The following is a 22,586-nucleotide window of genomic DNA, read 5'->3' as shown; positions in this document are numbered from 1 at the left end:
ATATATTATATATATCTATGCATACACACACATGCACGCACATATATTATATAATATAACATAGTATATATAGTGCATAGTTTTTATGGTGAATATTCATAAAACATTGAAAATTCAGAAATAAACTAATATTGTGTAACTTTAAATTACATTATGCCAAAGAAAGTTTTCTCAGTTGGGAAGGCAATAGCAGATAATTCTAAGTTGCCTAAATATCACCATTCTCACAACCCTTTATTATTTAAAAAGAGAAGGCTATAAAATGTTTTATTTAATTATCTTAAAATATGTTTTAATTAATTAATTATGAACATTTTGTGGTCAGGTTTACCCTGGTAGCTAAATGTCTTTTTACTTTTGCAACCCATTGCTAGTAACCAAAGTTGATATTGAAACTCTACGTCTACAGCATAAATTCTGGCATTTTAAAAACATGTTGCCCAACCATAGAGTTAGCAATCGTGGTCATAAACAAATTTAGATGGAGCAATTACATCAGTGTGGAAGCTGTGAAAGTCCATCTATACAAGGATGACAGTCCTCCATGATGGAAGGAAGTCATCAGTTAATCTGGAGGTGACTGAAGAGGCCAATCCAAGGTCTGTATGTCTGATTGCAGACACAGCAAACAGTTCCAGAAGAAGGAATGGATCCTGGTGATGCCGCGTCTCAAATTTTTCCCTTTGTTTCTCTCATCAAGTTTTCTGGAAATGATCTGCTATTATTCTTAAAGTCTGGAAACATAAACAAATTCCCAGTGATGAGAGATGATGAGTGATGAATCATAACCATATTCAAGAAAGGACATAGATTGAATTGCAGCAATTACCATAGGATTGAACTTCTGCCCATAGCTGGTGAGAGAGAGCTTTACTTCTGCTATGCTTATAGATTTCAGCTCGTATTCTATCAGGACTACATGCTTTGTTTTTCTTCATCTGCTCAATGGCTTTCAAGGCCTCTTCTTAAGTTGGTGGATCTGCCAAGCAGTCCTCAATGGGGTGCTGTGCAATGGCTTTGATGGTATTATCTTCAACATTAGAACCTCAGTCCAGAAACTTTTGAAAGTATTCTTTCCATAGTACAATGGTTGTGGAGCTGCCTTTAAAGAGTGTTGTTCCATCCTCAGAGGGAAGGCTTTGTATGTGCTTGGCCCATAGATAGCTTTGACGTTGTGAAGAAGCTACCAGTATCATGACTGTAATCAAACTTGGGTCTTGCCTTTGGATTTTCCTCTGGGTGTCTGCTTTAACACGATGATAAGTGTCTTGCTTGGCTTATACACACACACACACACACCCAGGTACATGTACATACCTATAAGCCAATTCCCAAAAAGCAAACCTTTAAATCCCATTCTTAATCTGTCAAGAAGCAAGACACTTACCTATACATATGCATTAGAATGGTTTCAGATGGGCAGCAGGGGTTAATTGACTTCTAAAAAGCCTGGGTCACACACAGACAGTTTCACACAGCCTCAGAAGAAGACAGTCTGTCTAACACAAGAAGAATATACACAAAGTCTGAGAAATGGGGGGCATGTACCATACTGTTTCGTAACATGAGAAAACGAGACACCAGCTTGCAAGGCCCCAGAGAAGGGGGTCCTGAGTCCCAGTTTTGGGGGAACAGACCAAATTAGGAGAAGGCCCGAAAAGACCAAATTAGTATGTGTACATGTGATGAGCTATGTGCGATGACTCCAGAGAGACCAGTCAGCGACAGGCATGGATGAAGCATCATCAGGAGTCATCAGGAAGGAAGGAGAATACAAAAGCAGGGACTTGAGAGTAACAAAAGCTCCCTCCCTCCCCGTTGTTCCTCTCCATACTCCTCCATGAGAGGGTCCCTGAGAGGGGTCCCCATCCCCGTCCTCCAGAAGGGTCCCTGGGACCACCATGGCCAAAGAGCACACCACCAATCTGGCTCATCCACCCCACTGGAGGGGGAGGGAGATGAGCTTCGGCATTCCACCTCCAGACTGCTGACATACTGATATCTGACACCTAAGAGAAAGCCTCAGAGTGGAGATTGCATTCTGGCCAGACGTACTTTGACTCTGATGACAGCCCTAGGATTTGGTAGATACATAGAATTGCTTTGTTGTTTGTATTGTTTCTTTTCAGTTATCACTGTATATCAATAAATTTGCCAACTATCAAATGTAAAGGTCATGGTCAGTTTGAGAACAAGGCATCTGGGTCCTAAATCCAAAGCCATCATTTCTGTGTAGAGTTAATGTCATTCTGCAGAATATGCAATCAAGTACAGGGGAAAAAGAACGCACAATTTATTATTTCTTTGAGTCAGATTCATGATTCTTAAGTGTTTTAGGGTTGCATAAACTTTTTTGCTCTGTTATACAGCTGTTTGTAGCTTGATTTCATATTATGGATAATAATAAACAGGAACCAAGTTATGTTACTACAACCACAGTGAATCCTCTTACAATTTAAGATAATTTAATCCTTTTCCTCCATTTGTATTTTCTTTTCCCATCATCTGCTTTCCTATCCCTTCTTATATACTGAAGTTTGGGGAACATGCTGGTAAATACTTAAATTATTGAGTCTAAATGTGTATGAGTGATTATAACACAGTGGGCACATCTACACAAGATGTGTTAATGTGCCTTAGTCTCAGTTACTGTACAGTACGGGTGCGAGTCTATTTGTGCATGCCATTACTGTGTGCAGTAATTTAGGCTAATTGCAACTAAAATTGATACCTGCAAATGCAGGTATCAAATTTAGCCAAGATTAGGTAATGCACAGTAATGCACGTGTAGATGCAACCTGGTGCTGACTTTAGTGCCAGGTCTGCCCAGCCACTAAGCAGCTCTCCTGAGTCCAGCACTAGGGCTCCTGTCTGGCCACCTTTCCTGCTCCAGGGCTCACCTGCTCTCTAGCAGCCCCTAGCTGCAGGATATAAAAGCCAGCATGAATTTTGTGCCTTGAGGCACACACACCAGGAAACCTGAGGGAGCCTGGTCATTGTCCAGGAGCCCGGCAGACCTTGTGTTTCCCCCCCACCATACAGGCCACAGGTTGCCTCTCCCTGCCCTGTTTCCTCTGCAGAGCTGCTGCTTGGCCACAGGTGAGTGTTGCAGAGGGCTGCAGCTTGCTGTACCCCTTGCAAAACCCTGATATCCCCCCAGGGCTGCTGCCTGGCTCTTCAGCACCTGCTCTCCTCTGTTGCTCACCCCAAGCAATATCTCTTTGGAAGTGGTGTGGCAAAGTGGCTCTGCGACATGGCTCCCATCCCTTGGCTGTACCTTTCTGTTGAGTGCTCTTGAGTTCAGTCCAGGGCTGCCCATACAGAGGCAGCAGCATGGGGGCCCAGGGAGCCAGAGCAGAATGAGAATGTCATCCTCGTCATCTTCCCTGGCCCTTCCTATATGTGCATGCCTGTGCCCACCGCCCAAGCCCCCAACTGGTCCTGGGAGGAGGCTGGTGACCTTGTGGCACTCTGAGGCTGTGCTGACATGCAGAGGCAATTCATGCAGGGTGGTCACTCATATGCCTAGATTTATGAGGCCCTGCCAAGCAGCATTCATATGCAAGGGCACTCCCCGTTGGCGCAGCAGTGCCTCATTAAGGTCAAGGTCTGGCAGATACAGTGGATGGCTGTGACCAACTACGATCATCAGTCCAGTTGTGCCCGTAAGACCATGGCCTTTATGTGGGAGCTGACCCATATTTTGGCACCCTGGGACCCAGGCCACACCCCTGCAAGTGTCACCAACAGAGGTGGCCTGGCCAAGCCATCACTCTACCCTGACCCCTCCATTGACATATCACCAAAGGAGGGGCCCTCGGGCCTTCAGTGCCCCATCCCATCCTCCTTCCTTGCTGCTGCATCCACTGGCAGTTTGGAGAGCCCTGGCCAGTGGCTGCCTCACCCTCAGTGCATCCCTGGAGCCCACTATGAGGAGTGGCCAGCCATGACACCACCAGCCACCAGCAGCACCAGCCCCTCCCTGGTGGTGGGGGGGCCTGGCCAGGCACTGGCCCACCACAAACCACAGGCCACAGACACCGGGAACAGCCATACACATGGGAAGGTCCATGCCAAGCTACCAGCCTTGCCAGCCCTGGACACACAGTAAGTACTGCACTGGAGGAGGGCCCTCCTAATTTCCACCACTGCCCCTGGCCCTGGTCCTGGCCCATGACCCTGCTCTGTATCCCTGATCATGCACACTCTCCTGGCACTGGGTTCCACCCCCCCCCCCCCGCAGCACATAGGGAGGCAGGACACAGTTCAGAACTTTATTCAGCAGCCCATGTCCCCACAGCTGGGAGGGCATGGGCCTCTTACACACCAAAGAAGGCATCAATGCTGGCGGCGATGTCCTCACCAGCAGGGACCACAGACATGTAGTGTTGCCACAAGTGGCCCTTCAGGTGGCAATGCAGATTGTGGCACAGCCCAGCCTTGCCCCCCATGGCTTCATACCTCAGGGTTCCAAACAGAAGTGCAGTTTTTTGTAAGTGTTTTTTTTTTTGTTGTTGGCGGTGGTGGTAGGTGGGGGAGTTGTGGAAGGGCACTGTTTGTTGAAGGAGAAGAGGGGAGGGATGGGGGTTGGTGTTGGGAGGGTAATAACGTTTTTTTTTTATTTCACCAATCTGCTTCTCCTGACAGTGGTGCTGGGGGGGGGGGGCAGGGGGCAGGGGGATGTGTGGGCAATGGGGCAGGTGGAGGCTGGAGGGCAGGGGGGTGCAGGAGGAGGGGGTCAGCCAGGGCCTCTCACAGCTAGTGCCCTGGGCCCCACTGGTGGGTGCATAGCTCTCTTGGGGCCTGAGTGGGAAAGGCCCTGCTAGGGCCAGTATCATGGACAGCAGAAGCACAGGGAGCTGGTTGGTGCTGGCAGGTGCCCAGCTGGAGCAGCATGATTCTAGGCATCACTGGGAGAAGCAGGAGCAGGGACAGAGGCAAAGACAGGGGTTGAAGTAGTCCTCATGTGGGAGGCAGGGTGGGCAAGGAGGAAGATTCCATGTGATGCCCCTGTGCTGAGCACATGGCTCTTGGCCAGGGAAGCAGCTGGCCAGGGATCAACATTTCCAAGATGGCTACCAAGTGCTGGAAGCTGGCCCTGGCTTCAACATGACTGCCAAGTACTGCCATCCATGTGGCTGGAGGCTAGGACTTGCCCCAGTAGGTGCAGGAGCACATGGATAGGCTGCAGAGACTTGGCATTAATTTTAGTGCCAAATGCACTAGATTTAGTGCCAAGTCCCCGGACATGTAAATGCCTGCCAAAATCACTTAAGGCACATTAGTTTAATGAACATTAAATTTAGTCGCACTTATATGCACATGTAGAAGCATCCAATGTAGTCTTTTCTGCTGATTTTATTTGACATGGGACATTATTTGCCTCCATGAGTAACTAATTTTGTATAATGGTAACAATACAAGGAATAAGATTCTATTAACCTTACTCAGGTGTAGTGCCTTACTCCACAAATACCTCCACTGTAGGGCAATTCATGGACAGAAATACTTAGTTTGAATGGTAGTGGAAGGATTGGGCCTACAGTAACCTGAAAGACTGAAGAGAAAAAGGTGGGTAAAGTGTACACTGAGATTAAACTCATTATATGGTCTTGATGGAAATGGATACAACTCTTAATCTGGTGTGCTCAAATGGGGAAAATGCATAGAGGAAATAACAGAATGTAAATAATAGCATAGGATGCTTCGAATGATGTAAAGATAAATTAATTTGTCATAAAAATGTTGGCTACTGTGTCAACTTTGTTTCATGTTTCAGTACTTTGATTATATTATTACTCATTATGATAAAGGTGAAAAGAAAGCCCAGTTTATGTATGATGGTAAATATTGGCATAACATAGGGCTAAACCATCATTATTACAATGAATTTGTGAGAGAAGTCTACATGAATTTATTGGGAAATAAATTAAATGAAACCATATTTTCATGTAATGGGAAAATCTCTCTTCTGAACATGTAATCCCAGATGAAAAAAGTGTCTTATACAATATATCATATACAGAAGCACTAACAGAAAATAAACTTTCCTCAGTTTGGGAGGTCTTTTATCAAAGTCACTAACTGCAAAGATCACTAATAAAGTGACTGCAATACACTTTGACAGATTGAATCAGGATTGTTGTCAGACACAATACAAGAAAGCTATGCACTTTGGTTTCTTCTTTTTCTCCTGAGAGAGATTCTAGAAGGTTTATTTCAGATAGCATACTTCTATATTAGTACTAGGTCTATCAGTCATGGTGTCTGCGACTGTTTTGTGGAATATTTTTCATCCCTCCCTTGATCCAGCCTTTAGAATTGCATGTCTTTGTTTCAAACAACTAAACAAGGAGACAGATGAGGAAATACACTTATTATCTGGAATACAGTGCCACTGAAATACCCCACCAGGAAAATATCTGGAGACTTCAACAAATCTGCTTAGAGATCTGAGGAATCAAACAGTAGTAAGACAATTTACAGCTTGTATGGAAATGCTGTACTATTTTTATTAACACTTAAAAAGAAAACCTATTAAATAAAATCTCATAGGCATGATTCTGCAAAATGATGGGCGCCTTCAGCTACTACTGCAGTAAGTGGTGAGATATGAGGGACACTCAGTATTTTATAAGAAATAAATAACTGCCTAACTGGGTTGTTAGTGCTGTTAATAATACACAAGCTAATTAATGTTTGTGATGGCTTGGATGATGGATCACTATAGGAGTGCACACATTACAATAATGTGTCAAGTATTAAAAAAAATGCAAAATGTTCTGTATGTGTAGCATATATAGGTGTGGTGTAGACCCTCTACTGCTCTACACCACTTCTATATATGGGTGTGCAACAGCTTTTACGGACCTGCTCGAATTCCCTCATCTCATCAGGGTCTCTCACCCTCTTCATATCCTCACCTGTCATGTCTTAATGTAATAAATTGACAGGGAGGCTGCCCAAAGAGCAAAGAGAACTTTGGTTAATGAACCATTTTCTGGACCATGGCTCCCCTGGCCTTGTCCCACTTTTTCTCTGGCTGTACCCTCTAGTTTGGAGCACACTGGCCAGGGCTGCAAGCTTCTGGCTCAGCTTGAGTCATGCCCTAGTTACTTTGAGTTCTAGGCCCTTTGAGGCCCTTACATAGGCCCTGGGGCCACAGGTCCCAGGTTCACATATTCACAAGGGCTGCCTCTCAGTCTTGGGGAAGTTTTGTCCCTCATGGGCTCTGTAATTATTCCCAGTCTCTACCTTGTGTCCTCTTCAGACCAACTCTGAGATTCAGGGTGTCCCCAGGCACCCCTTTTAGTGGCCTCCACCTCCCCTACAGCCACAATCTGTTCCACTGGATAAAACAAAAACCACAAAACACAGGCACCTTCCCTGATTCAAACAACCTCCAACCTGGGGTAGCTTCATCCTCCAGTGATGCTTGAAAACAAAAACAAAACAAAACAAACTTGGAGTACTTAACTCATTCCCCAGAAAGACTTTTAGGCTCCTTTCCCCCTGGATATGCTTCTGAGACTTTCCTTCACAGTCTCAGTTCAGCCTCAGGCTCTTCTATCCAGAGTTAAGCTCTCTGTAGCTCCTATGGCTACAACACCTCTCTGGTCTGAGGCTTGGGCTTATAAAGTCCTTCCAAGTCACCTGACTCTCCACTTTCATCCCTGGGCCATCAGGCACTGCCTGTTCCTGGGCCCAGTAACCATCTTGTCTTGGGTTTTTCTGCCTGTTAGTTTGGCCCTGGCAACACAAAGGAAACGTGAGAAAAAAGGAAGAAAAAAGTGGGGGGGAGGGGAAAGAAACAAACAAAAGAAAAAGTAAATCAACAAAGAAAAGGTAATAACTGATGAGGAAAGAGAGGACCAGGCACCCCTAGATCCTTTCCCTCTGCAGTAACAGGGTAGGGGCCCTGTTATATAAGGTTTCAAGTGTTTTCAGATTATATATTATAGATATATAATATCTAAATGGGAAAAAATCAGTAGGACTCCTTATAACATTTTATGTCCTAAGTGTATTGATTTTCCATAGAGAGGACTATTATATTTTGTATAGATTGTTATGAAAAGGCCTAAGGAATACTTGTAATGTAACAAGCTGCTGCTTCAGAGATTCAAATTACAAATAGCATTACTTTACTAGTATCATGTCACAGTCTTGGGAACATAATATTAGAGACAAAAATATTTCTTCAGATATTGTGGTCCAGTATATAACTAGTATCATTAGGAGAATTTAGTGCATTAGTTTAATGAGAAAAGGGGAAGAAAGCCTATGTTGGGTGAAATCTTTATCTAACATAAATGAGGATAGCTCCATTGATGCACTGATGATTTATACCTGATGAAAATTAGGGGGTTGTAGTAGCTCTATGTAGGGGTTGCGCTCTATGTAGGGGTTGCGCTCTATGTCAGTGAGCAATATACATCAACCCTCATCAAGATGGAATCCAAGGATGAGGAAGTAGAAGGATTGTGGGTTAGGCTACATGGGGGGCAAGGAGAAAGGGATTTGGTGGTAGGGGTCTGCTACAGACCCCCACATCAAGGGGAAGAAAGAGATTCGGGACTGCTGAGGCAACTCTCGGAGACCATAAAAGCTAAAGAGGTGGTAGTCATGGGGGACCTAAACTACCCGGACATCTGCTGGTAGACGCAGACAGCAAAGTCCCACCACTCACGCAGGTTTCTAACCTGTGTACAGGACCTCCACCTGACACAGGAGGTACACGGTCCCACTAGGGGGAATGCCATACTGGATCTGGTATTGGCAACGGGAGATGACATGGTAGCGGACCTCCAGATCGGTAGCCATCTGGGGGACAGTGATCACCTAATAATAGAATACACCATAAGACGTTGAGTGGGTAAGGTAACTAGTACGGTGAAAGTGCTAGACTTTAGGAAAGCTGATTTCAATGAACTCAGGCGATTAGTCAAGGACGCACTGCAGAGTAGGAGATTTGAAGAAATGAAAGCCCAAGAAGGGTGGCTGTGCCTTAAGGAAACGATCCTTCGGGCACAAAGCAAGACGATCCCCGAGTGAGGCAAAAGAGGGAAAGGGGCCAGGAGGCTTCCTTGGCCAGAGAAATCCAGGGCAGCCTAAGGGACAAAAGGGGAGCACATAAAAAGTGGAAACAGGGAGAGATCACCAAAGATGAATATACCTCCTCTGCTCGTGCTTGCAGGGAGGCAGTTAGATAGGCCAAAGCTACCATGGAGCTGAGGATGGCAACCCAAGTAAAAGACAACAAGAAATTGTTTTTTAGCTATATAGGGAGTAAAAGGAAGGCCCAGGGAGGAATAGGACCCCTGCTAAATGGGCAGAAACAATTGGTGACAGACAGGGGGGACAAGGCTGAACTCCTCAATGAGTTCTTTGCCTCAGTGTTCCTAAGTGAGGGGCACAACAAGTCTCTCACTGGGGTTGTAGAGAGGCAGCAGCAAGGTGCCAGACTTCCATGAGTAGACCCTGAGATGGTGCAGAGTCACTTGGAAGAACTGGATGCCTTTAAGTTGGCAGGCCCGGATGAGCTCCTTTCGAGGGTGCTGAAAGCACTGGCCGACATCATTGCAGAGCCACTGGCGGGAATATTCGAACGCTCGTGGCGCACGGGCCAAGTCCCAGAGGACTGGAAAAGGGCCAACGTGGTCCCCATTTTCAAAAAGGGGAAGAAGGAGGAACCGGGCAACTATAGGCCAGTCAGTCTCACCTCCATCCTTGGCAAAGTCTTTGAAAAAATTATCAAGGCTCACATTTGTGAGAGCCCGGCAGGACAAATTATGCTGAGGGGAAATCAGCATGTGTTCATGGCAGGCAGATTGTGCCTGACCAATCTAGTTTCTTTTTATGACCAGGTTACGAAATGCCTGGACACAGGAGGAGGGGTGGATGTCGTATACTTAGACTTCAGGAAGGCCTTCGATACGGTATCCCACCCCATACTGGTGAACAAGTTAAGAGGCTGTGACTTGGATGACTACACAGTTCGGTGGGTGGCGAATTGGCTGGAGGGTCGCACCCTGAGAGTCGTGGTGGATGGGTCGGTTTCGACTTGGAAGGGTGTGGGCAGTGGGGTCCCGCAGGGTTCGGTCCTTGGACCGATACTCTTTAATGTCTTCATCAGTGACTTGGACAAGGGAGTCAAATGTACTCTGTCCAAGTTTGCAGATGACACAAAGCTATGGGGAGATGTGGACATGCCGGAGGGCAGGGAACAGCTGCAAGCAGATTTGGACAGGTTGGACAAGTGGGCAGAAAACAACAGAATGCAGTTCAACAAGGAGAAATGCAAAGTGCTGCACCTAGGGAGAAAAAATGTCCAGCACACCTACAGCCTAGGGAATGACCTGCTGGGTGGCACAGAAGTGGAAAGGGATCTTGGAGTCCTAGTGGACTCCAAGATGAACATGAGTCAGCAGTGTGACGAAGCCATCAGAAAAGCCAATGGCACTTTGTCGTGCATCAGCAGATGCATGACGAATAGGTCCAAGGAGGTGATACTTCCCCTCTATAGGGCACTGGTCAGACCGCAGTTGGAGTACTGCGTGCAATTCTGGGCGCCACACTTCAAGAAGGATGCGGATAACCTGGAGAGGGTCCAGAGAAGGGCAACTCGTATGGTCAAGGGCCTGCAGACCAAGCTCTACGAGGAGAGACTAGAGAAACTGGATCTTTTCAGCCTCCGCAAGAGAAGGTTGAGAGGCGACCTTGTGGCTCCCTATAAGTTCATCACAGGGGCAAAGAAGGGTATTGGTGAGTATTTATTCACCAAGGCACCCCTGGGGGTTACAAGAAATAATGGCCACAAGCTAGCAGAGAGCAGATTTAGACTGGACATTAGGAAGAACTTCTTCACAGTTTGAGTAGCCAGGGTCTGGAACGGGCTTCCAAGGGAGGTGGTGCTCTCCCCTACCCTGGGGGTCTTCAAGAGGAGGTTAGGACTCAATGATCTATTGAGGTCCCTTCCAACCCTAACATCTATGAATCTATGAATCTATGAAAATCTAGTTTCTCAGTTCCGTTTTTTCTTCCTATTATTATGTTCTCCATTTTCCAGCAACTGTCAATCTATTTCTCATATATATTTACTTACATATATTTAATCTGTTCTATTTCCCTTTCCTATATATCAGGGACTGTCAACCAGAGGTACGTGTACCCCTGGGGTACTTAGACCAGTCCCAGGGGATACATGTGGGTGGGTGGGGATGGAACACCACTGACTTCCAGGAGCAGGGCCGAGTGGGGTGAGGGCAGTGACGCCTCTCTGTGGAGCGGGGAAGTTCACATGTGGCAGCTGCTGCCACCACACACCAGGGTGGTGTGCTTCCCCTCCCCACCCCAGCTCTGCTCCTGGGAGGTGGCTCTATCCTCACCTGCCCATGTATTGTCCCCATCTCCCTGCACTGTGTGTAGCTTTGCGTTTCCTCACACCCCTTCCCCCACCAACCAATGTGGGTATTTAGACTAAAAAAGGTTGAAAACCCCTGCTATTCAGTGATTCATAATTTTAAGACCTACTTTTGTATAGTAGGAAATGCTTGATTGTTGGTATTCTTTGCTTCTGTAAAAAGTGTTCAGAAATAAAAACCTCAGTCTCAACAAGTGTCTCTCTTCATAATATATCATTAAAGACTCATAACTCTTACTCTGTTTTACAAATGTGTTTTACAAACACACTTCAAATTACAGAATAATGTCAGAATTAACTGAATAGTTTCAATTATACATAATTTTCCCATAAATTGATCTTTTTTATTCTGGTTTGGTTTTGCTCTATAAATGAATATACATATAGAAGTTTTCATTTATGATTTTCCCCCATAATCTAGAAATTCAGCTATTCTCTTTCTATTTGCTGCAGCAGAATTTCATAGAAAACTGAGATGAGTGACCAACAATATTAAATCTGATTACCTGAAATGGAAAATGTTTTTAGACAAATTATTTTAAAACGCTTCCTTTTATTAAAACTGTCATTATTAAGTTGAACAGGTAAATAAAACTAGAATTTCCCTACCTATTTCATTATGGTATGAAAAATCCGATCTTTAATTTCTAAAGGTCCTTTGGAAAAAAAAAGGCCTGACATTCTGAATATTAATAGACTAAATTGAGCAAAACAGTTATTTAAAATATTTTAAGTGAAGTTATTATATTATCATAAAAGAAGTTACCTCTCAGTCTGATTAGGTAATGTTTGTCATGAGTACTTAAAATATACCGCATTTTATAGATGTTCAGTATATTTATTATTTTAATTAGGGTGCCAAATATATTACTTTAGAAACAACAAGCACAGTTTTATAAAGGTGACATTGACCAGTGTTTCAATTTAAGTTATTACCTCTTTCTATTGATTGCAGTAAAGTAGGCTTCATTTTTTTCCTAGAGTGTAATTAACAAGGCCTGAAAGTAAAACTATATTAAAATTACATTATGCAAACCAGATCCCAAGAATGCATTTGTTTCAAAGAAATAATTGCCATAGATATAAAACTGTCTTAGATTATTTTTTTTTCTTGGATTTCCACTGTTAGAAGAATAGAAAAAATATATTCTGTTAAAAAAAATTAATGATTAAATCTATTTCAGGAATAATACGTTTCTCTTATGGACTTCAATTAGTTTTACATGCATGCATAGGTACGCCATATATCAAATATAATTGATAGCAATTTAGCTAGGCAATGAAATTGGTATTTACTAGAAAAACTCCAAAATAAACCACTTCTCAGAAGTTCATTTCAGTTCATTTAACTGATTTCATTAATCCTGAAGTAAAAAGTCTAATTAGGTACAAATGACTTTGTGGAAGAAAAAAACACTGGGACTTGCTGAGATAATTAAAAGAGGAGCAAAATGGGGATTTGACTGTTTTTAGTGGTATATGTTCACATGGATCAGTGCCTGTTAGAAGCATACTGGAAGCAGCTGGAATGGGATACCTACAGCTAGATTTTAAGAGCATTACATACCAAAAAAACAGCATCATCAGAATAGGCGATAGCATATCCCTCAAACATAAAATCCCACTGCCACCAGTAATAAATTACCTAAACCATAATGATTCTTGTACAATATTGAAGAGCATCTTTTTGGATTTCAGTAAGCAATTTTGCCTTTATGAAAAATGATAACTGAAATATTAGTAAAGTTTCAAACTTTAAAGTTTCTAATCACATCAGCAAAAAATAAAAAAGACCCTGTTGGAATTTGTCTGCCATGGAAAAAAAAATCACCAAAGCAGAATAAAACAAACAAAAGCCCTAGAAATTCAAGGAATTTTCAATGAAGATGTTCAATGACAAAACACTGAGATATATTAATGGGTCAGGCAAATATTTTTTATTTTTTAGCAAATATTTTTTGGCTTGTGGGTTTGTGACAAAATAAAATAAAAAAGAACAATGAAAAAGGAGTAGAAAACAAAAAAGAAATATATAGATCTAGATACAGATATAGAATCATAATGTGTCTAGGATTCCAAAAAATTTTGGAAAAAATGCAAAATTCACCTGTATGGTTTTGAGTGTTTTAGACTATAATAAAAGCATTAAAGAAATGAAAATATTAGTTTCAATGGATAGTTTTGTAGCAAAAACCGCAATTCAGACAGGCTCCATGAGAAATGTTGGGCTCTGTAAAAAATGGAAGGATTGCTGCAAAAAACAAACAAAAAATACTGAAAATAAAGTGCTGGCTCCTCAGAGGGAGCCAGCAGTCTTCATGGCACAGCAGTCCATGAAGGGGAGGAGGAGGGGGGCCATGACGAGCTGCTGGCAAGATAGAAGCCACTCCCATCCCTAATCACTGATTGGCTGTGGCCCGACCCTTCTCCATCAACTGGCAGTGAGGCGTGAGGCTGTATGATGGACAGTCCTTGTAACCAGTGAGGGGTGGGGCCCCTGGGACCCTTTGGCCAATCAGAGGTGTGGTGAGAGTGACATGCTTAGCCCACAAAAATGGCAGCTGGCCCCAGGATCTGCCTACAAAATCAGCTGGCCTCCTCCTTGAGTTGGGTAGACCCCCTAAGTATAAGTTTCCTTCCTATCCCTATGTTTGCATGATTCCATGACCATATTTCTGTAATAAACCTCTCTGCTACTGTAGTTGTATGTAATAGAAAGCCTGGATTTCTGAAAGTCTCTACTTTTTTAGATATAAACATGTTTGCTGTTTCTTTTATTCATTTGCATAAATATTTGTTTTGTTTTTGAAGCAGTCTCTTAAAACCTATTCAAAATGCAGTGAAAAAAAATCCAGAAGACTTTTATATGTTAAAATCATAACCAAAAGCTGAAACAATTTATCAGTGAATATATGAGGAGGAAAAAAAATGTTAACATTCCCTTAAAAGGTTTTATCTTACAGAATATCACACAAATGTAGCAAACTGTTGGGTTGCCAGTAGAACTTGATGCAAAATTTGTATGGAAAGATATTGAGACTACAGCTGATATTTTATGCATTCTTCAAAAACTGTTTGTATCTTTTATGAGGAACAGCTGAAAGAACTAGGGCTATTTAGTCTGGAGTAGAGAAGACTGAAGCAGGATTTGACAACAGTCTTCAAATACATGAAGAGTGATTATAGAGAAGATAGAGAAGGGCATTTCTCTATGACTGTTGTGGGACAGGAATAGGACCAATGGCCTCAAGGTGCAGCAGCAGAAATTTAGGTTGGAGATTAGTGTGATCAAGCATTGGGACAAGTTACCAGGTTCTTGGTTGGAATGATTTAGTCAGAGATGCTCCTGCCTTGATCAAGGACCTGAACTAGATGACCTAGTGAGGTCCCTTCCAATTCTACTTTCCTATGATCCTATCAATGACTGGTATCCATAGTGAAAGTGAAACGATTTCATCCAGATGACATTATACATATGCTAGTTCATTGAAACATGAAATTATTTTGTCTAAATCAACTAGTGTAAATCACTACAGCTTTATTGACTTCCATCAGAGCTAACAACTAGGTTATACTACTCAGCTTTAACTGTTGTAATACATATGCTAAAAATGTTCACAAGAATCATCTAAAATCTGGAAATTCCTCAGCTTTGACTATGAATTTCTTAGGAGTTGTTTTTGAAAACTGAAACTACAGTAACATGCCAAAATGTGAATTGAGAACAAAAATGTTCATGGCTTCTGTGTCATGCTGGGCTGTGGGAGGCCAGATCTAGAGATTGCATCAGGGTTAAGAGAAGCCAGGAATTCAGAATCCAGGGGACCTGTCCAGGGAACCTAGTCAGGGATCAAGAAGGTCAGGCAGAATGTGAGGTCAGAGAGCTAGCCAGGTCAAGTATCTGGGAAGTTAGGCCAGAACTGGGTCTGCCAGAGAGCATCTGGGGGCCTCCCCATATCCCTCAGGCTCAGGTGATTGGCTATGGGGGGACTCCGGGTGTCCCTCCAGACCCAAGAAGCACCAGTCGCCGAGCTGAAGGGGGGCACCAGGGCCCCCCTGTGCACTCCCCAGTGGATCCAGAAGTGAACCAGAAGTGCTTTTGGTCCACTTCTGGGTCTGCTGCTGAGCACACTGGGGAGCCCCTCCCCCCCCCCGCCCCTGTGCTCCTGTGGGACACTCTATGCGCCCGAGCATCGCAGTATTCACAAGCCGCCTCTACCTAGAGGTATGTAGAAAAAAACATTTAAAGCTGTCTCTATGTCTGAATCTTTCTGAATCTCTCCAAATTGATTCAGAGGGTTCCGATTCAATTTGGAGAGATTAAAGGGTCCTCTGATTCAATTCAGATTTGGAGATTCAGCCACCATATTGAGCCAAATCTCCGCTGAATCAAATCAGGGACCGAAGTCTTGCACAGCCCTAATAAGTATCTTCAAAGAAGCATCTATTCCAAAATGCAGTAAAATGATTCAGAAAATTTAACCATATATATATATATATATATATATATATATATATATATACTGTTATACATCCAGGGTAAAGTTCCGAGCCCATTCTTCATGTGCCTTTTTGCTGAACCTGAGCATAAGGTGTATTTCATTCATCATGTGAAAACTACATTTCAGATAGAGACCAAGGCACAGCCACGTGAATCCTCAAAGCATTTTACGTTTGAGTAAGAACCCTCACTTTCATAGAACTACTCACATAAATAAAGTTAGATTTAGTCCTGACTTAATTTCACTTTAATTTCAACTCCTTCCATGATAATTAGTTAGGGCCCTGTTACACATTGTACTTTGAGCCAAAGAAATGTTTATGGGCTTTGTGCTAGCTCAGAATTTGAAGCAGTCACAACTTTAGTCTAGAAACCTTCTCTGACTTTCTCCCATGTACACAGCTGTGACTTGCCACTAGAGTGTGCATGAGCAGGGAGGTCCCTTCTGCCCCTACTTCTCTATGATTCTCTATGCTTCTAAGGCTGAGGCTGGGATGGCAAGTGACTAGCTCTCCTGAGGCTGCACTTGCTTCTGGGTGTGTGGGAGCTAATGGAGTTAAAAACCAGAGCAATTCTTATGAAACTAAACTAGCAGCTGGCCTCTGGGATCATTTCCATGAGGCTGAGACTTAGCACTGGCTACATTTGGGGGGAGGGGGAGGGTCAGCATTCCAATGGCTTCCTCAGCAGCAGGGTGCCCCCCACCCACAGCAGACATTGCCAGCTCTTGCTGTACTGCATGTGGATCCAGTGCATGGGGCAAGGTGCTGGTGGAGCCTCAGGGCTGTAGCTTAGGGCTTGCTGTAGCTGGCCCAGGTCTTAAGGTAATTTGGAGCTGGCCATCCTCTCCTCTGCTCCCCAGGGCTTGGCAGGGGGGCATACCCATCCAGATAGACTTACTACTGGTGGGGAAAGGTACCCCAGGGCACTTGTCCTGGACTGGAGGTCTGGAGGCTGAGAGGAAATAGAAAAGCTGCTGCTCTGATCTCTGGGCTGCTCCACTAAGCAACTGGAGGTGTGGCAGCCTACTGGAGGTGTGAGAGCCAACTGGAAAGTGAGGGAGGGACCACTGCATTCTGGAATACTGGAGGACTTTAACTTGAGTGACAGATCTTTGGAAAGTGGCCAAACCTTAATGAAACAGGAGCTGGGTTGTGCAGATCAAAGATAATCTTGCACTGGAGAGATGTGACTTTGAGGCACATAACAAGTGTTTTAAGCCACTTTAAGGTGTTAATGTGTGGACAGTCCAGGGGTTAAGAGCTCCAGGAATTTCCCAAAATAATAATACTACACAATATGGTATAACGCTCCTCCTGAAAATAAGTTTGCAGTTTATTTAAGAATTGCCCTAGCTCTAGCAGTTGGCTGCTGTATGTAATTATAAGGGATAACTGTAAAATAAACCCAGAATCAACTAGACTAATTTATGCATTCATTTATGTACTAACACACAATTGGGGTGCTTACAGACATGGAAAAAAACAAACAGCAGTTTACGTTTAGCTCTGCATGCCCCCTCACCAAGTGCAGTGCATGCTCAGAAGAGGAATCACATGAGTTTGATCCAGTTCAGTCAGTGTCTGTGTGGTTCATGCACTTCAGCGGGTCTTTTGGCACTTTTATCTAATAGCTGATTGAACACTGAGAAGCCAGGTCAAACTGACATGTTTCCTCTTCCATTAAAGTGCTACTTGTTATTTTTCCACATCTGTCAGCACTGTTGAAGTCTAGCCTGTATAGAAGTCAGTTTCTCTTAACATTCTCCTAGAAGAAATGTATCCATATACATTTACAGTGATTTACAGGGATACTGAGCAAGAAGGTACAAAGCAAAGAAGAAAATATTTTTTGCTATACTTTTCTTCTTAGCTTATCTGATTTTGTTCATACCAATGATACTACTCATAGAGTAACTGTAAAATATAACTGATTTCCTAAAGCTTGTTAGAACCTGTTGAGGTACTCAGTACCATGAGATTTAGAAAATCATTCCCACCCACTCTCACTGTGACATCTCTCTAACCCTGTATAAAATCTCAGTTCCATTTATCATTGACAATATAAAAACAAATCATGTTGAACATTTACTGTATTAATATTGTTGCTTCCAAAAAAACCCAGATGTTAGGGTAATGATGACAAGCATACAATTTTAGGAAAGGTCAAATTTAGGTTGCCTTGTGTTCTAATATACTTGTTAAATATGCATTGTATTTTTTCCAGAGGGACCACTGTTACAAGTGGCTTTTCAATATTTGTTTCAACTACATTATTTAGTATGTGACTTTATGCATGTAATCCAACTCCTGGAGACATGATTACTAATTTCCACATTAGCTTCCCTAATGCTTTGTCATTATTGCAGCTGAGTACTTCATTCATTAGCATCAGTGAATTTAACTTTATGGGAGTCCTATGAGTTGATGTGGCATTGATTCTATTACAGAGATAGGTGACTGAGATAAATTTATAAAGTGTTAACTTTTTTAATTTGAGAAGTTTAGGACATGACAGTTGTTATCATTTTATAGTACTTCACATGTTCAAAGTAGAATTCCTGATAGTGTAGAATGAAGTTGTAGCCATGCTGGCTCAGGAAATATGCAAGGTACAAAAAATTTTGTGAGTGATATCTATTCAAGCAACTGCATGGTTGGGATGGATACCAAATAGCTTTTCTAAATCTTCAGCCTGAGAAAGGGTACTGTGATACCTGAAATATTTTTCTAAATCTATCCCAACCATGTAGTTGATTCAATAAATTATATCACCCACAAAAATTCCTACTGATCTTAGTTGTCAGGGTACCAAGCAAAGGAGCAGAAAATGATAAATAGAAAGAAGTGTCTAAAATGTACTTGGTGCTTGTATGTTTTAGGGCAGAGGCAGGCAAAATATGGCCGACAGGTCAGATGCATTCCACCAAGTACTTTCATCTGGCCTGTAGCATCCACCAACAAATTGTGCCCCACCCAGCCCTTCCATTCATGAGAGTGGGAGCAAGGCACCCACATGTACACAGAGCCCCAAACATACCCTATTGTGCCACCCTTGTGGGTGAAAGGGCCCAGCCCAGACAGCAAGCAACTTCTGTGCTGTCCCTGGTCTCCTGCTGGCTCGGGACAGCAGGTAAGGGAGCAGCAGAGGTGGGGCTGCAGCTGGGCAGGAGAGCAGATCATGAGGCTGGGCTAGGCCTGGTGGCAGTATGGGCCCCGTGCCCAGGGGGCAGCGGCAGTGTGGAGCTTGACTGGGCAGCATGTAGGTGTGAGGTAGGGTGGGGGGACCCCCGCCCCAACATTCCCCATGATACGCAGCCCTGGCAACTGGTGGTGGTAGCAGCAGCAGCAGCAGACAGGGCGCTCAGGGCTCAGGTGCCCTCTGGCCAGTGCTGCACATCGCAGTGAGGGGCACAGGTTCCACTGGGCTGTCTGTATCGCTGGTGCTCCCTGCACTTACTGGGCAAGGGAGGGAAACCCCAGGTGCTGGAGCTAGCTGTCTTCCCCACTGGGGCTGTGCAATACTGGAGAGAATCCTCATGTGCTGGAGCCGGCTGCCTTCCCCACCCCTCAGGAGAAGGCACCTGGGTCTTCCCTCCCCTGCAGTGCAGTCCCGTTGGGGAAGTATGCAGGGATTCCTTCTCATACCTGGGGAGTGCAGGGGCCATGTGTGAGTAGAAGGGAGCACCAGCAATACAGACAGCCCAGTGAAGGCTGTGTCCCTCACTGCAATGTGCAGTGCTGGCCAGATACGCACCCCACCAGGTGCCTGCACCTTGAGCACCCTAGCTGCTGCTGCACCATGGGGAGGTGTGAGGGGGTCTCCACACCCCCTCACACCCCCACACCTACCCCCCACAACCCCCCACAGGTACACAATCTCTCAACATACCCTATGCCTCTAACACAGCCAGACCCCCACACAAATCCCCTCCACACCCTACCATGCACACACACACCTTCCACACCCCACCATACACATCCATCATACACACACCCACACACCACACACACCATATACCCATGCATACACCCTCCACACCCACACACCCACACCCCACCATACATGCACACCCACACACAGAGCCCACCATACACCCTCCACCATACACAAGGCTAAGAATGTATTTTTGAGATTTTAGGCAATCACCTCTATATACAGTACACAAACACAAACCATGACAAAATATTTTTCATAATAAAATTAAAATATATTATAGTACGTGTTTGACTTTTAATGTATGATTTGGTTTTTTTCAGGTTTTAAGATGGCAATACCTTCTCCAAAAGGAGTATTACCAGGGTACAAAGGGAAGGACTTCCAGTGGCAAAAGTCAGGTGTTAGGGGAGGGACTTCCAGTTCCAAGGTGTCAAGGGAGCGGAGTACCTATGCGGCCCTCGATAGTTCACAAAAACTCATTCAGCGGCCCTCCACCTGAAATAATTGCTCACCTCTGTTTTAGGGGAATGGTATCTTTAAAAGGTTCCATCTAGAACCAGTTGGAATCATCTATTATGTTGTACAGAGGGTTATGTAATGTGACATTGATAAACCAGAACTCCAAAACTGGAGTAGGCATATATCAAACTCTTTGACTCTTCAGTAATTTCTAAGCAATGCATGGTACGAGAAGTAAAACAAGCTAAGACAATTGTCCCAGGAGAAAAAAAATTAGTGAAAAACCACACCAAAACTGACACTTCCTTGAAATGTGGAGGACAGTGGGAGAAGAAAAAAATACTCCTCTCTGTTTCTGCAAATAACAGGTATTAGTAAAAAGGACAGACAGAAAGTTGATTTATAAAAAAAAAAAAAAAAAAAAAAAAAGCCACCTGGCATAACTAGGAAAATCTTTACTACAGAAATCTGAGTACAATCTTCAAATATAATATAAAGCATATGAGTCATAGTTTTTTAAGCAGAGTGTACTAAAATAAAGTTAAAGCGCAGAAGGTTTTGTGATAAATCTAAGGCCAAATAGCCAATCTTACAGAGCTAACTGAATCCCTGATGAAAGATTAGATTGTGAATGCAATCTGAGACAAGACACTTAGATTACTGGAAGACCCAGATGAACAAAGCAATTTGAATTTACCAAGCAAGGGAAGTTGCCCAGTCCAGACTGAACTTATCATGAGTGGACAGTGTTCTGACACTTTCAACATGATAGAGAATCCAACATAGTACCACAAAAGATACCAGAGGAAGAAAGCAGGCAGAACTCCAAGGCAGAAACCAAAAAAGCAGCAGATGGAGTTTCTTACAATGTAAGTAACAGGCAGCAAAGCAAAACTGGCAGTGTGCTATACAGTTAAGCAAATTACACAGTTATCCACTAGGAATATAAGCAGGGTACATTGAATCTTCTAACTTTGCTACAAAAGAGGTAGGGGCCTACACAAAACAGTCTCATTGATTACTTTGATTTGTAACTAGAAAAGCATTCACATTATGCATGCATTTCAGAAAGGGTTCGGGGGGGGGCGGGGGAAGGGGAATGGTATATAATCATGAAATGTAATGGCTGTGTGATAGTATGTACTCATAAAATGGCCAAACAGGAAACCCAGAGAGGCTGTAGAAGCGCCAGGCTTGAAAACTTTCAAAACCAAGTTAGACAGACATTTGGCTGGGATGATTTAGTTCCTGAATGATCATGCCTTGAAGGGAGCTAGACTAGATGACCTTGTGAAGTCCCTTTCAGCCCTAGTGTCCTATGAACTCATACATTTGTGTTAATCTGGCAATTTGAATTCTTGCATTTCCTAACTTTTGAGTGCTTGACTTTGGAAATTTTATATCTTGAAAACTAAAGTATTAGAATAATATCATGAAGAAAAAAAATCATGTCATGTTGACTCTCTGCATTGTTCATCAGTAGGGTGAGGAGCTTTAGATCCACAGCTTTAATTCTCTACCATTCATAAAAAGGGATCCTAGTAGAAGCTGTTATCAATGTTGTAACAGACCACAGTATCTAAGAGCAGACACAGTCTAGCTCAGTTCCAAGGATGGAGTTTGCTCAGTCACTTGTTATTGTGACATACAGAGCTTCCTCTATAGGGGATGGAGTCTTAATTTGAAACTATTTTCTGACAGCAAAGGCAACTCAAAGACTGAAGTCTTATGTTGCATTCTGCTTCTGTAGAGGAGTTTGCTGTAGCAGCTAATTGACTTTCTGCTCCAATCCCTTACACTCCCATAGTCTATTCTTATTCCTTTTATTGCTTGTCAGCATTTTATTTTTGCCTATGCCAAGCCTTCTCTCCTCTCCTACTTATATATCATTCTCCTGTTTTGCTGTTCCATTATGCCTGGCTTTTCTGCATTTCTGATTCCTGAGTAGTACCCATCCTTCCCCCTGCTTTTACCTCCAGAAGCATAACAATAGGTGAGGCTATCTTTTACATAGACCTGCTTCTATAGGGAACATAGACTGAATTTGGAGTTATTTTCCAGCTGCAAAGGCACAATAAAGTCTCCTGTTCCTGATACTTCATTTCTTTCTTTCAAAGTTCATGCCTGGGTCTTGCATAATTAGGGTGACCATACATCCTGGATTGGCTGAGACAGTCCCACTCAGATTTTGAAAGCTGGTCCTGGCCAGCTGATGAAAATTGAAATGAGCATGGTGGGGGTGAAGCACAGGGCACAAGGTGCAGG

The sequence above is a fragment of the Alligator mississippiensis genome, chromosome 1, assembly GCF_030867095.1.
Source record: "Alligator mississippiensis isolate rAllMis1 chromosome 1, rAllMis1, whole genome shotgun sequence".
Taxonomy (NCBI): Eukaryota; Metazoa; Chordata; order Crocodylia; family Alligatoridae; genus Alligator; species Alligator mississippiensis.
The sequence above is the reverse complement of the archived record's forward strand: the minus strand, read 5'-3'. Positions refer to the sequence as shown.